The 13783-nt window shown below is 27.6% G+C and overlaps 1 non-coding gene across 1 annotated transcript; it reads right to left on the bottom strand.

Moving 5' to 3' along the window:
- Positions 1–13159: 13159 nt before the first annotated feature.
- Positions 13160–13232, bottom strand: TRNAR-ACG (transfer RNA arginine (anticodon ACG)). Its single transcript has one exon. It is a non-coding gene; the product is annotated as a tRNA-Arg (tRNA).
- Positions 13233–13783: the final 551 nt, after the last annotated feature.

The raw sequence follows: 13783 nt of genomic DNA, 5'->3' as shown, positions 1-13783 counted from the left end.
TAATACAATAAATAAAAAGCGATGATGCATAATTTAACATGTAATAGTGATTTTTCAAAATTATATAGCAATTTTGAAAGAGATTCGGAACAACAGAAGTGTCTTTATTTACAAGAATTCTTCAATTATAGATTCAATAAAAAGATTTGGATTTCTCACTAATATTAAGCAAATTAGAACACATGGCATTTACTTTAAGCGCAATGGATAAAAATATAGATGAGGAAATGGTTATATCCAAATTTTTATCTATTCTTCCAGAGTAATAAAAGAATTTTGTGCATGGGAATCTGGGAAAAAAGAAAAAAACTTTAACGAATTTAACAGCAAGGTTATTGACTGGAGAACATAATATAAAATTGGCAGAAAATTGAGAATCGTTTGCTTTTAAAAAACAAGAAGATGTTTTAAATGTAATAGTACTTCGTTTATCTAATTGCATGCAAATTTAAAAGTCAAATATACTCGTCTAAAGGCATAAAATGTTTCAAGTGTAATAGTTCATCACATTTAGTAAAAGATTTCAAGAGTTCATCAGATAATTATAATATGAGTAAAAAGAAAGATTGTTATTTTCATAAAACCAACAAGAAACAAAATAAAGCCATATAGTTTCTAACCTTCAATACATTTCTGAATTTTTGGATGTCTGTATAGTTGATTCGGGATCTTCTTCTCATCTGGTAGACAGTAATAGTCTGATAGTAATAGTCTGATAATGAATCTGAAAGATGCATTTAAAAAATGTGTTATACATTCTAGATTTGAATGAAAATTTTTTGTCGGTTAATGCCATATCAGAAAATGATGACGTCGTAAAATTTGTTAAAGATGAGGTGGAAGTTTCTTTTATTTATTATTATTTTAAAAGTTAAACAAAGTAATTCCGCTCTATATGAAATAAAATAAATGAACGAAAAGATGCATTAATCACCAAAGACGAAAATAATGCAAATTCTTTCCATAGAAAATTTGGGTATTTAAACATTGATGGTATGAAGATATTAGTAACTCATTCATCCTGGAGGAATTTGAAAATTAATGAACTTAAGAATATTTCTCATCCTTGTGAAGTATTTGTAGAAGCATAACAAACTTGACGTCCATTGTCACGTGAATATATCAGAGCAACTAGGCCATTGGAATTAATACACAAAGATGTTTGTGGACCAAAAGAACATAACACATGGGATAGGAAGAATAAATATTGTAACATTTTTAGATTATTTATCATATTTTGTGACGGTTTATCCAATTAAAATTAAGTTTAAGGTTACAAAAAATTTGAAGAACTATTTTAGGGATGTAAAATGGTAGTGAAGTGTTTCAAAAATTTGGTTTGATAATGGAGGTGAATATATTTAACATGGGTTTAAAAACTGGAGAAAATTAAGGGAAATTGTTTCAAATTACCCCATTCCATATTCTCAATTAAATGGCATGGTTTGAATTGTAGTCTCCTATGTTAGATATTATTATTTGATTCCAGATCCAAAGAAGAGGAGACCTATTAACTGCAGCATATTTGTTAAATTGAAGTTCATCAAATGCAGTAAACACAACTCCAAATGAAACGTTGTTTCGAACAGAGTCAGATTTATTGAGAAAGAAAATATTTGGAAATAAAAACTTTGCAAAGATATCTTGGTAAGTTAACGAAACTATCTTAAAATTATGGGTTTACATTCACATTTTTAAATTTAAAACTAATCATAACTATTCAAAGTATCTATTACAAGCAGAAATATTATTAAATAACAATGTATTTTGTGAAATAATTCGAATTTAAAAATTATAATAGCTCTTCTTAGCATTTTTTATCAAGTAATTTAAGCTATATGACAAACGCACAGTTATTTTTCAGATAAAATTTGTTTTCTTGTTAAGAAGTCATTTATAGTAGCAGTTTTTTTAATTGAACGGATGAAAAATTTATGTTTAAGTATTTAAAGGACTGTTAAGAGATTAAACAGTTTAGCGTTATTTCATATCTTAGGAAGAAAATGCGGAACCTAACTCCCCTAAATATTGCTACCATGGCTTTTTCGACAAATACTGCTTATTCATGATTTGCTTATTCATGATTTAATTTTGATTTTGACTGTCAATATTTCGAACGCAAGTCATAATTTCAATTTTAAATGCCTTTTTTCCTGACACTTCACCAACTGAATAACTTTATATTTGTTTCCAATTTTTAAAGCATCAAAAAAATTTTTTTTCAAATATAACTCAATATTTTCAAATATAACCTTCAAATCGAAATATTTATAAATAAATAATCTTAGATTAAAACAACTTTCTTATGACATGAATCGAAATTATGAATAAAATATTCACGAACATTTTAAAAGAAAAAAAAACTTATTAAGAACAAAAGTCCATATAAAAACAAAGAAAAAAATACGACAAATATTTGCAACGTACTAGTTTATGTCAAATGCAGACAAGATTTTCCTCAAATATTTCTTCATTCTCCAGGAGATTGATATTTTTTACGGTGTTACGAAACTACGTGTAGCAAAAAATAAAGAGCAAAGAAAAAAGTTATTGCTTTGTAAATTGGTTTGACAAAACATTTTTATCTAATATATGGAAAAAATATGATATCATAGAAGATTAACCTAGTTTACCAAATATTTTCTGAGAATGATTTACTTCGCTTCCCTAAATCCTGAATTATGTTATTGATCCTGTTTTTACTTTATTGTGCTACACATCATTACTGCTCTTTTTGGAAGGGAATTTTCCCATACGACGTTTCAGTTTTCGGTGCTTTTAAGAGAATAGATTTGTTTAAGATCTATGGGGAAATTAAAGCTATGTATAAAAATGAAAAGTAAACAGAGTTGTTTAAAATAATAAATTGCAGATACTAAATTTTTTTTTCTAAGTTAGTCATTTCAATGAAGTCAAATAAAATCAACGTCCATAGATTGTTTCAGCTCGAAATAAAATTTTTATGATTATTTTTAATTTACTTGCAACGATTTTTAAACTTTCCTTTACCAGCAGTCGACACCGAAAAATAGTTATAAAAAAATTTATTCATAATTTTTACTGTTTTATTGTTTTCGCAAATAATATGCACTCGATTGGTTGAATAGTTAATACAAATACCCCTATTCTTATACGGTTTAATTCTTAATATTAGAGTACAGAATCTTCTAATTTGGAAAATTGTAAAGCTATTTGACATAATCTTATTGCATAGGAGTGTTCTATTATAGAAAATTAACACTCATATTCATGTTTTATTACATAAGACATTTAGATACTGTAATAGATTTTAATACTAAAACTAAAGCAAAATTTGATTTACTGTTTATTTCTTTCTTTCTTGGACCGATTTAATAGTTTACAGACTTATTAAATATGCCAATAAGCATTACGTAATTAATTTCTAACTACTTAATCAATATAATAAAGTAGTTGCATTATTTTTTTTTAACAAGACTTTTATGCTTGAGTTACGGTAATGGAAAAAATTGTATTTCACTTCTTATTTAAACTTAATCGATGTAAAACATAAACAACACACCACAAAAAATTAAAGAAAGTCTATTAAGATCGCATTTCTAAAACATGTTTTTCCCCCTCTTTATTTCCGGTGTAACGGATTAATTAAAAATCTTATAAACTATCATGCAAATGATAGCTGAATACCGGTTCTACGTACTGGGTGAAAGAAAGATAATAAATTAAAGTAAAAAGGAAGAAAAAGTATATAATCACTCAACTGATATTGATCAACTATATAACATCAAACACCTTTTCTTTCTTCTATCTAGGGGCGCAGTGTTAAAAAAAAACTACTTTAATTACTCATATCTTGCACAGTTTTAAACGAATTTTTTTTTCAAATTTTACAGCAAAAATTTTATAATTAATTTTAAATTGTTCTAAAAATTTTGATTAATTTTATTGAATATTTTAAGTTATAGAAAAAAACCTAAGAAAAAAAGTTTTTTTTTTATATAAAAATGTCTATATCTACGTGACTATTTAGCTATTCTTAGATATTTTGTGTAGTCATTGAATATAATAACTAAAAACACTGCTTTAAGTTACAAACCTATTGCTACATTTTTTGTCATACGGTGTTCAAAAACATTATTTTCTGTTTGTAATTTGTTGTCGGATCTTCAAACCTCTAAAAGCTTCAGACTTCTCTAAAACCTCTAAAACTTCTCTAAACCTCTAAAAGCTTTAAACTGTATGAGAAATTGCTTAATCGAAACATTTCTATAGTTATAAAATAATTCTCTTAGTATTTCTTGAAAAATATGAAAAAATGTATTGCTATAGAAAGAGTAAAATTACTTTACTTGTATTGTATTGTGTCATAACATTTTTTTTGTGTCATAATATTGTGTCATAACATTCTTTTTTTTAAAGTGCAATTAATCATTTTTAAATCCGGATAATTCTTTATTTCGTTATAATAAACATTTTAATAGAATGTTCTAATTTTCAAATTTAATAGTTATATAATTTATTAACAAAATTACATTTCTTTTTTTTTACAAATAATTTAAGAAAAAAAAATGATAAATGAGAAGCAATCGATGAGAGGAGAGAGCATGATCATTGCTTCCTAGTTTACAATAAATAAATACGTATTTTATTACATCTAAAATATTTCAAACGAGCAAATTATACTGGAATGCTCCATAATCAAATTAAGTTCTAGGTATTTAAAACAATCATACCATTGAAACAATTTTAACTGAAGAACTTTACAGTTGATTAAAAATTAAAGACACACTTAGATAAAAATGTAAAATTGATCTTTTCTTACACGCGTCAGATTTTATTTAAATATATTAAAACTAGTTTAATATTCAAGTTATGCCAGTTTTTACTTTAAGATCTACGGCATAATTTTATATAAAATAATTCTGAAAATAGCAGAAGGAAATACTAACTGTAACTGTGCATTCTTTTTAATAGAAAAAGAAGAAACAACCCCCTCAACCACCCTTTTACCCGGGTGACTTTATGCCCTTCCTTTTCCCTGACTTCACAGAATTCCTTCCGCGTCTTTCTTAGTTCCGAAGTTGACATTTTTGGAATTTCACATTCTCTAGGAATTCGACTTCCAGAGATTTTATTCTTAAACTTAAATTCAGTTAAAGATTCACCTCATTCGCTGCTCTTTTTTCTTTTATCATTTTGACTGGAAAAATTTTTTCATAGAAATAAAGAATTCTTTTAATACCAGAAAAATGTAATTGTGATTTATTGGATAATAAGTTAGACCATTTATATGCTACTTATCGTTTTATGCATATTAAAATTCTCTATATCTTACAATCTCAATAGTTTTCTAAAATAATAATAATAATTATAAATAAATAAATAAGAATAATTAACAAGATGGAAGCACCCGGGATTTTTGTTCAAACCTATCTCTTTTTTGTTTATCTGAAATATATATATATTCTTGAAAGATTCCGGTATGTGTAAGTTCATTTGAAATCGTTGAAATCGCAACTCGCTTTATATATTACATTCTGAGTTCTTATTTTTATTTTCTGTTTTTGTTTGATATATTTTATTTTGTACATTTTTACTTAATGCGTTCGATTTTCGTTTGGTTTTTTGACTGTTCCTCACACTACTGTAATATATTTTGCTTTGGCTATATATTAATACAATATTAGAAAGCACTCTCTTTTGCGGGCATATTAGTGTGAGCTGATGACAAGATTATATCATTATTTTGTTTGGACATTATTTTGTTTCCTGATTTTTTTAATAATTGCTTTTTAAATAAAAAAGAACATTTGAAATATTTTTAAAAATATTTTATTTTAATAATTTTTTTCTCTTTTTTTCATTAATTTTTATTACATTATTTTCCATGTTTTCTCTTTAACTTATAAATATACACATACGAAACGGCTGCTACGGGTGGTTCGACCCATCGTACAAAATCAAGGATTTTGTTTATAAAAAAAAATCTAATTATGTATTAGTTTTTCGTTAGAACTCTCTATAGATCTTTCGAATTAAAAAAAATTGTTAAGTTGTTTTGGTTAAACTTGATAATATGAACATAAAATAATACTTCTCTCTAACTTATCAGGGTCAAAAAGTTATTTTTTCCCCTAACATTTCGAAATTTTTTTAACTTTTTACTATATTTAATTATTTACTGGCTCATTTCCTCCATCATAAAATTTTTCGACTTAACTTGAAATTAGAAAAATAAAACAGTGTTTTCAAACTCATCAGTGCAGAGAGTTTTTTTCTGCTTGCTTTCATTTCGTCGAATTTTATTAAAAAATTGAAGAAATTTCTCAGAAATCAAAAAATAACTATAATTAACAAGCAACGTTCGTTCGAAAAAAAAAATTCCTCACATTAAAGGACATAACTATTTTATTTAAATATAACTTATATCTGCAGACGAACAATGATATCGTTTGACGTTATTGATTCTCCAAGCTCAAAATCTAATGATCACATCCTAAATGTCAGTGACATTTTGAAAATGACAAAAAAAAAAAGAAGAAAAAATGGAAATTATTATTCATTTCCTTAGCTTGCCTTTCCTTCCTTAGCTTTTAATCTTGTTCGTGTATTGTTTAGATCAGTGATTCTCAACCTTTTTTTTGTGGCGGCACACTTTTAAAGATTTCGAAATTTGACGGCACAAAATGAAAAAAATTAGCTTAAAAGTTATTTACTTACCTATAATACAATGTGTTAAATAGTTTGCGATAATAATTTTNTCACGAATTTATATATTACGAATTTATTTGACGATTTTTGATTTATATCACGAATTTATTTGTTTTACTAGAATTTATTTGTTTATGCAGGTTTTTCCATTGCAATTCACTTCTTTCAATTTTTAATAGACTTAATTATAGTCAAAATTATAACCTTCTGAAAGAGATATCAGTTTCAGAAATTTTATCTAAAGATTTTATACTATAGCACATTTCTAATAAGTTTAACAAATTACATGTCATTTATTTGAATTCAAATTTATTTTAATGACTTAGTATTTACTAAAAAGATGTAATTTTTTTTTAAAAAAAAAGTTGTTATATGGATTTTAATGATTGTTTTGAATTCTTAGAATTTTGTGCATTTGCAATGCACCTAAGTTAGTAGCGAGCGAAGCGTGCTTGGTTTGCGAAGCAAACCATATAAGATTGCGTAGCAATTTTCGGGGGTTCGCGAGCGTTAGCGAGCAGGGGGAGCAGCCCACTAGTATATAAAATTACAATATTTTAAATTATCGATTTAGTACCAACTGGGGCATTATCCTTTCAGGTAGTAAGGGAAAACTGTCCTATTTCAGTTGGTAAAAATTAAAAGGTTGCTGGCGTATCTCAGTCAGTGGTCTCTAAAATTATCGTAATTGAGTAATAAGCGCGTATTCTTTTCTTTAAAAAACGTTACTGAGTTGACGATCATAAAAATAATCGCATTTTTTTTATTCAACACTTCTTTATTTTTTATGAAACATAAATTTCTTTTCAACTGGCTTATTTGTTTACCATTTACCAATTGTAATTTTTATAATTATTATATATTAAGTATCAGTTTAGGGAGTATGGGGCAGTAACTCTTAATCTTTTTTTTTTAAAAAAAAAGAAAGAGAGAGAGAGAAAGAATATTGTCAAGTATAAAGCGGGTTATGGCCCTTTATCACCAAAAAATAACAATGTACTGGAAATAATAGGCAATAACCTCTTTATTCCTGCCTGTGTTAATACTCTTATTGTTTAGTAATAATCACATTACAAATAACCTGTAGTTCATACACTGATATTTTCCCTAATCTACCTTTAATCTTATAAAAGAATAAAATAACCATTATTTTTTTATAATTATTCCAAATACTGAAAAATTAAAAAGAATGATTTAATATAAAATAATATGTTACATTTTATTTGGTAGTTAAATAATATTCGAGATTCAAATAATAGTTTGAAGTTAAACTTGAATGTATCGCTGAATATATAAAATATTGCCACGAACAAAAATACTGAGTGTATTCTAATGAATAATACTTTAATAAGTAATACTTTGTAATAAATTAATAATTTTTTTTTTTAAAAATTGCGAATTAAATCACTTGGTGAATTTTTCGATGGCGAATTAGCATCTGTACTTGACTCAAGAATTTAAAATAAGCTCAATTTCAAAACTTTAAAGATGCAAAGGGAAAATTACCTTGAATAGCCTGCTTCATTGATGGTGAAGATAAAATAACAATACCATCAACATAGGAATAATTTTGGTTTCAAAAAATAAAAGCCTTTTTTTCGCCAAAAAGATTATGTAATAAAAATAGTGTTTTAAGGATATTTCCATTTTTCTACTTTTTTCGCCAAAAGGATTGTATCGTCTTCCCTCTCGTAAAATGTTGTTGACGTTCAAACTTGTTAGGACCCCTTCTCTGTCCTTGTTACATATCATACGTCCGGCGCTTTCGTGACCGTATGATCGGCGTCGCATACCATGTGACGAAGAAAAAAATTGCATCTTCTTCTTTGGCATGACAGCCTTTTGAGGGCCCGAGCCTTCCTCTATTCTGCTCTTTTCTTTGCGATTGTTCTCCAGTTAGTAATTCCTAGAATTTTAAAATCCTCTTCCACCCAGTCAAGCCAGTGATCAGTGGACCACATATTTCACCACCAATAGGTCAAGCAAAAAACTGCTTGCTGACCAAAACTATTTTGCATTTTCGAATTAAGGATAGAACATTTATTAAATTTCAGCAATAAAAAGAACTCTTTTTTTTAGGTCGGAAATTCGAAAAAAATTCCGACAGAGAAGAAGAATGCATTAAATCCACTAATAAATAGCTTGTTTATTGACGGTGATAAAATAAAACAAAGTAGTAAATCGATAGGAACAATTCGATTAAAAAAGAGGGATCAACTTTTTTTTTGCCGAAGAGATTATAGGAAGGCGGAACTCTTAAAGATATTTTTACTTTTTACTTTGAGCCAAACAAACTGTAGCGTTATAAAAATAGTTTACTTTTCTAATGATTCAATTACATATCTACGATGTTCAAAAGGGAACAGTAAAAAGTAAATCAACTACGTAAATAGCCTCTTCGTCGACAGTGATAAAAGAAAATTATATCACTCCAGGAATAATTTGATCTAAAAAAAGAAAGGTTAAAATTCTAACATACGATACAACCTTTGACATGGATTTGAAAATTTTCTCTAATACCAAATTGATGCGTTATTTTGCTTACAAATTAAAACATTGAATTTATTTACTTTGCAAATAAGCTTAACTGAGAAATTAAGATTGAATAAGGAACACAAAAGAGAAATAGGATTATGTGAACTGCTGTAACTTAATCATATTAAAAAAGAAAAGAGGATAAAAAAGAAATGATAACAAATCCTGCGTGTTTTGTATACTAGGATTAGACGCAATAAAAAGGTAACCACTCTTACCTCAGAAAAGATTTTATGATAGAGGCATAATTTTACTTTTTTTTTCCTTTTAAAAAGATTGCAGCGTCATAAAGGTAGTTTTTCTTTTCTGTTTTAGTTTATTATTATTTTAGTTGCCTCACTACCTACAATCAAAATCGGCATCGATGCTTCTGATGCATTTCATCATTTCGTTCTGTAGGGAATTGTATGATGAAATCATAAATCACGATTTTCCATGAACTTAAGAAAACTGATGTCACATTTAAGAAAATGCAAATGCCTTAACAATCGCAAGTCATGTATCTGTTTAGAAATTCTTATTTCTCTTAGGGAAAGAATCTACATAGTCAGAGCTGCTTTGTTTATAATCTCATTAGCGAATCACGACATTTATAATTGAGCGATAATTCCGTTTTATCTTCTTTTTTAAAAATTCATTTACACTTTCAATATTTCCTCTAGGATGTATGTTGACCCCCATTTTAGAAGAATAAGTCACGTGATAGTAATGTCATTATAGTATTTCATCTTCTTCCATGCGTATTTTAACTAATCTAAACAAAATACCATCCTAAATAAAAACATGTTTTTTCATACTCTCAAACATTTGAGGCTCTTACAAATTTTTTTTTTTATTTTTTTTATTATTTTTTATTAGTTGAAATGAGCTGACGCAGAAATTTTTCAAAACGAATAGAATTTTTTCATTATCCGAATTTGTTTTTTTATTTATCTATTTAAGTTATTTTAAGAAGTGGTGAACAAATTCATTCTTATTGTAATTTATTTGAATAGCAATACATTACGTTTGATACCACTAGGCAAAATATTTTCTGAAACTACTGATATTCCGTAGTTGTTAGAACGTATGTGCCAATCATAGTTTACTTCTTACAGAAAATAAATTTACTTAGGGCTGCTTTGTGTATAACCTCCTTGAATTGAATCAGGATTTGAATATATTTAAGCGACACGGTGTCCTACATTTTTTTCGAAATCATTTACACTTAAATATTTAGAAATAGGTTCTTAATGAAATAGGTCGATTTCATTATTTTTTTCGACAAAAAATCGTATGGCAGTAGAGCTATACTTGCGTTTCCCTTTTATTCTATGTATATTATAGTAATTCTAAGCTTATATGCCCCCCTTTTTCGACTTAAGAGATAACGTAATGATACTGTGCCATATTAAGCCAATCTACTAAAATCTCCGTGGGGAATTTATTTAAATCAATAAATTCCCAACGGAAATTTGGTTATTAAAATTTGGAGATTTGAGTGACATTTAGCTTTAAATTTGGAAATTTAAAGCTAAATGTCACTTTTTTTGGAGGAATATACAAAGGATTTATTAAGATCCGGTTTATTTGTTCATTTATTTTCGGACAAATCAGAGGGTTTTGAATCGTTGAGATTTTTGATCTTTTTCAAATTTTTAGAACAGGTTTTTCATGCTAAGATATTTGACACACATTTTTTTATTTCTTCGCAATATTTCTTTTTTCAAAAGTTTTGAAGAATTTAAAGGTAAAAAAGCATCTAAAATAGTATCTCACTTGTTTAAATAGATCTGTGTAAGTTTTGTCCTTCTTTGATCCAATCAGTAAATTCGCAATCGCAAATCATATTGGGCACAAACAACAACTTTTAAGGCTATTTCCAACCTTCTTTCCCCCCCCCCCTTCCCGGTATTTTCAAATTTATGAGAGGGTCTTAAAAGTTAAGGTTCATATTATATAAAGGTTGAGTAAGTTACACAGGATCTATGGATTAATTGATTAGCTTTGTTTCTACTATATTTAAAAGCTTTTTTTTCCCCCAGCTAATTTCATGCCTAATCACTTTTAGAAAAAGCACTTTATAACCTTGAAACTTACGAAAAAAATTCAGTTATTCACAATTTCAAGGTCAAATATTCATTTACCCCAAATTACACTACTTGCTCTTTTTTGGTACTTTTCATTAGTAAAATTATAACCTACAATTCATTCAATGCATTCAGAGAAATTCACCAAGTTATTCAATGTGATGATATTCAGTGAAATATCTAACGTTTGTGGTACACTGCCAGCACAAGTAAATTTTGTAGCTCAAAATCTAAGTTAAAAATCCTCGTTTCGTTGAATTTTGAATGTTTTTTTGACTTTTTTTTGGATCAATGTCAACCATTCGTATTTTTTGTTAAAATAGTAAATAGTAGAACACGAATAGTTATCAATTTATTTCCTTTTCACACAAAAAATATTTCCATGCTTAAATCGATGTGTTTTATCAGTTGACCGTCAGTATTAATCTCTCAAAAAGAAATTTTTTTTCTTGTAAACTTGAAAACAGTTATTGTCTAATAGCTTAAGCATGTTTTAACTTCAAGGTATCCTGAAAACGTCAACAAAATCAAAAATATCAGCTATCCAAAATTATCTTATTCTTTCAAAAATTGGTCCTCAATACTCCCATTGTCAAAAACATGTAGTATGAATATTTTTAAAATGAGCAAATATGAATATTTTTGAAATGACATTACTGCCGTATGAATTTTTAACGAGTCAATTAACATGTTTGATGAATGAATGAAACATGATTACTTAACAAACATGTTTGATGAATGAATGAAACATGATTATGTAACAAACATGTTTGATGAATGAATGAAACATGATTATTTAACAAACATGTTTGTTGAATGAATGAAACATGATTATTTAACAAACATGTTTGATGAATGAATGAATGATTATTTACCGAGGATTAACAAACCTCTATAACGAGATGGTTATGGGCAAAATATTTTTTCCCCCTGATTTAAAGCATTTCTCAAAGCATATGCAATGATTACAGTGTTATACATTTAACGAAAAATTTGTCAAAAAATTCCAATACATATATTCATTAAAATGCCAGGTAACTACAATTAAAAACTGTAGCTTTAAATTTATAAAATAAATTATAATTCAATTTCTACGTTTTTAATTATTCCTACATTTTTTAACACGAATTATGAGACATTTGTATGATTTGGATTATAAAAATTATTGGTTACATAAAAACTAAGAAATATAGATTGTATTAGCTTCAATGATTTGTTTTATAAATCACCGAACTTACATAAATTTGCAAAATTGTTTGCTTACATGGTTAGATTTTCGTAAATTGAAATCAACAAAAAGCCATTTGAGACAATTTGGAATTTTTTCTTCTTCTTTTTTTAGCAGCATTGCTCGTTTGTCGAAATGTCATTTACAAGCATTTTTCCCTTTTTGCTCTTAGTGGATTTAGCCGACTTTTTCGCAGCTTAAGACTTCTTTCCCTAGACGGGTTTTCTCTGTTTAGTTGAGCCTTTTTCAGCCTGAGACATTTTGTTTCCGCTTCTAATGATGCTACAACCATAATTCTTCCGACACTACTGAAGTCTGGAATTTTTGCTCTCATATCAGTCAAACTGTTTGAAAAATAAATTTCATCTAGTTACATTGGAGATTCCTTATCGTTTTTCGAAGTCAAGCAAATATATTTGAAATTTAAAAACAAGTACTGTATTTCGAATCCAAAAAAAAATAAATAAATAAATAAAGTAAATAAATAATAATAATAATAATAATAATACATATATATATAATTTTTGAATGAAATACATAATTTTTATATACTTTTTAAAATTATTGTGATACATTATCTTGATTATAAAGTGTCCAATTTATTATTTATTTCACAGCTAAAGCAAAAACTTTAAAACGAGCCTGCCAGGATTCGAACCTGGAATCTCCTGATTCGTAGTCAGGCGCGTTATCCGTTGCGCCACAGGCCCCCATACAGAACCTGCTTTTTGTATAGATTACTATAGACGATTGCAACGCTCTCCCCATCTGGGGTGAAGACTGGTTCCACGCCATTTGCCCTTCTCCCTTCCCTCTCCTCCTCTTTTCAGTTGTATAGGAATATACTACGATATTTTCTTCCTTTCTTAATAATTTTCGTATTTAATTGTTAAAAAATATTTTTTAAATTTCCATGACTCATTCTTTCAGAACGATATTCAATGTAGTTTTCCATTCCATATATTTTCCTAACTTAAAAGATTTTAATCTATTTGAAAATCAAGACAGAAACTAACGTACTTCCTTCTCCTATGGCCCTCCACACGCTAATGGTGAAAGCATGCGCAGTGTTGCCATAGGTAGAGAGTTCTGCTCTACGCTACCTGTAGCCCATTTCGATAGCCAATAATAAGAAAATGCAATTTCTAGTAACTTGTTTTATTTTTATAGCAACGTTGCTGTTAGCTTCTTCATAGGAAATTTCAAATAACACTCACTCTTCTCTACTCCCGGGATTACCATATTGTGTTTCGAAAATTTT

Source organism: Parasteatoda tepidariorum, chromosome 2 (assembly GCF_043381705.1).
Source record: "Parasteatoda tepidariorum isolate YZ-2023 chromosome 2, CAS_Ptep_4.0, whole genome shotgun sequence".
NCBI lineage: Eukaryota > Metazoa > Arthropoda > Arachnida > Araneae > Theridiidae > Parasteatoda > Parasteatoda tepidariorum.
Note: the sequence above shows the minus strand (reverse complement) of the source record. Positions and strands in the feature narration are given on the sequence as shown.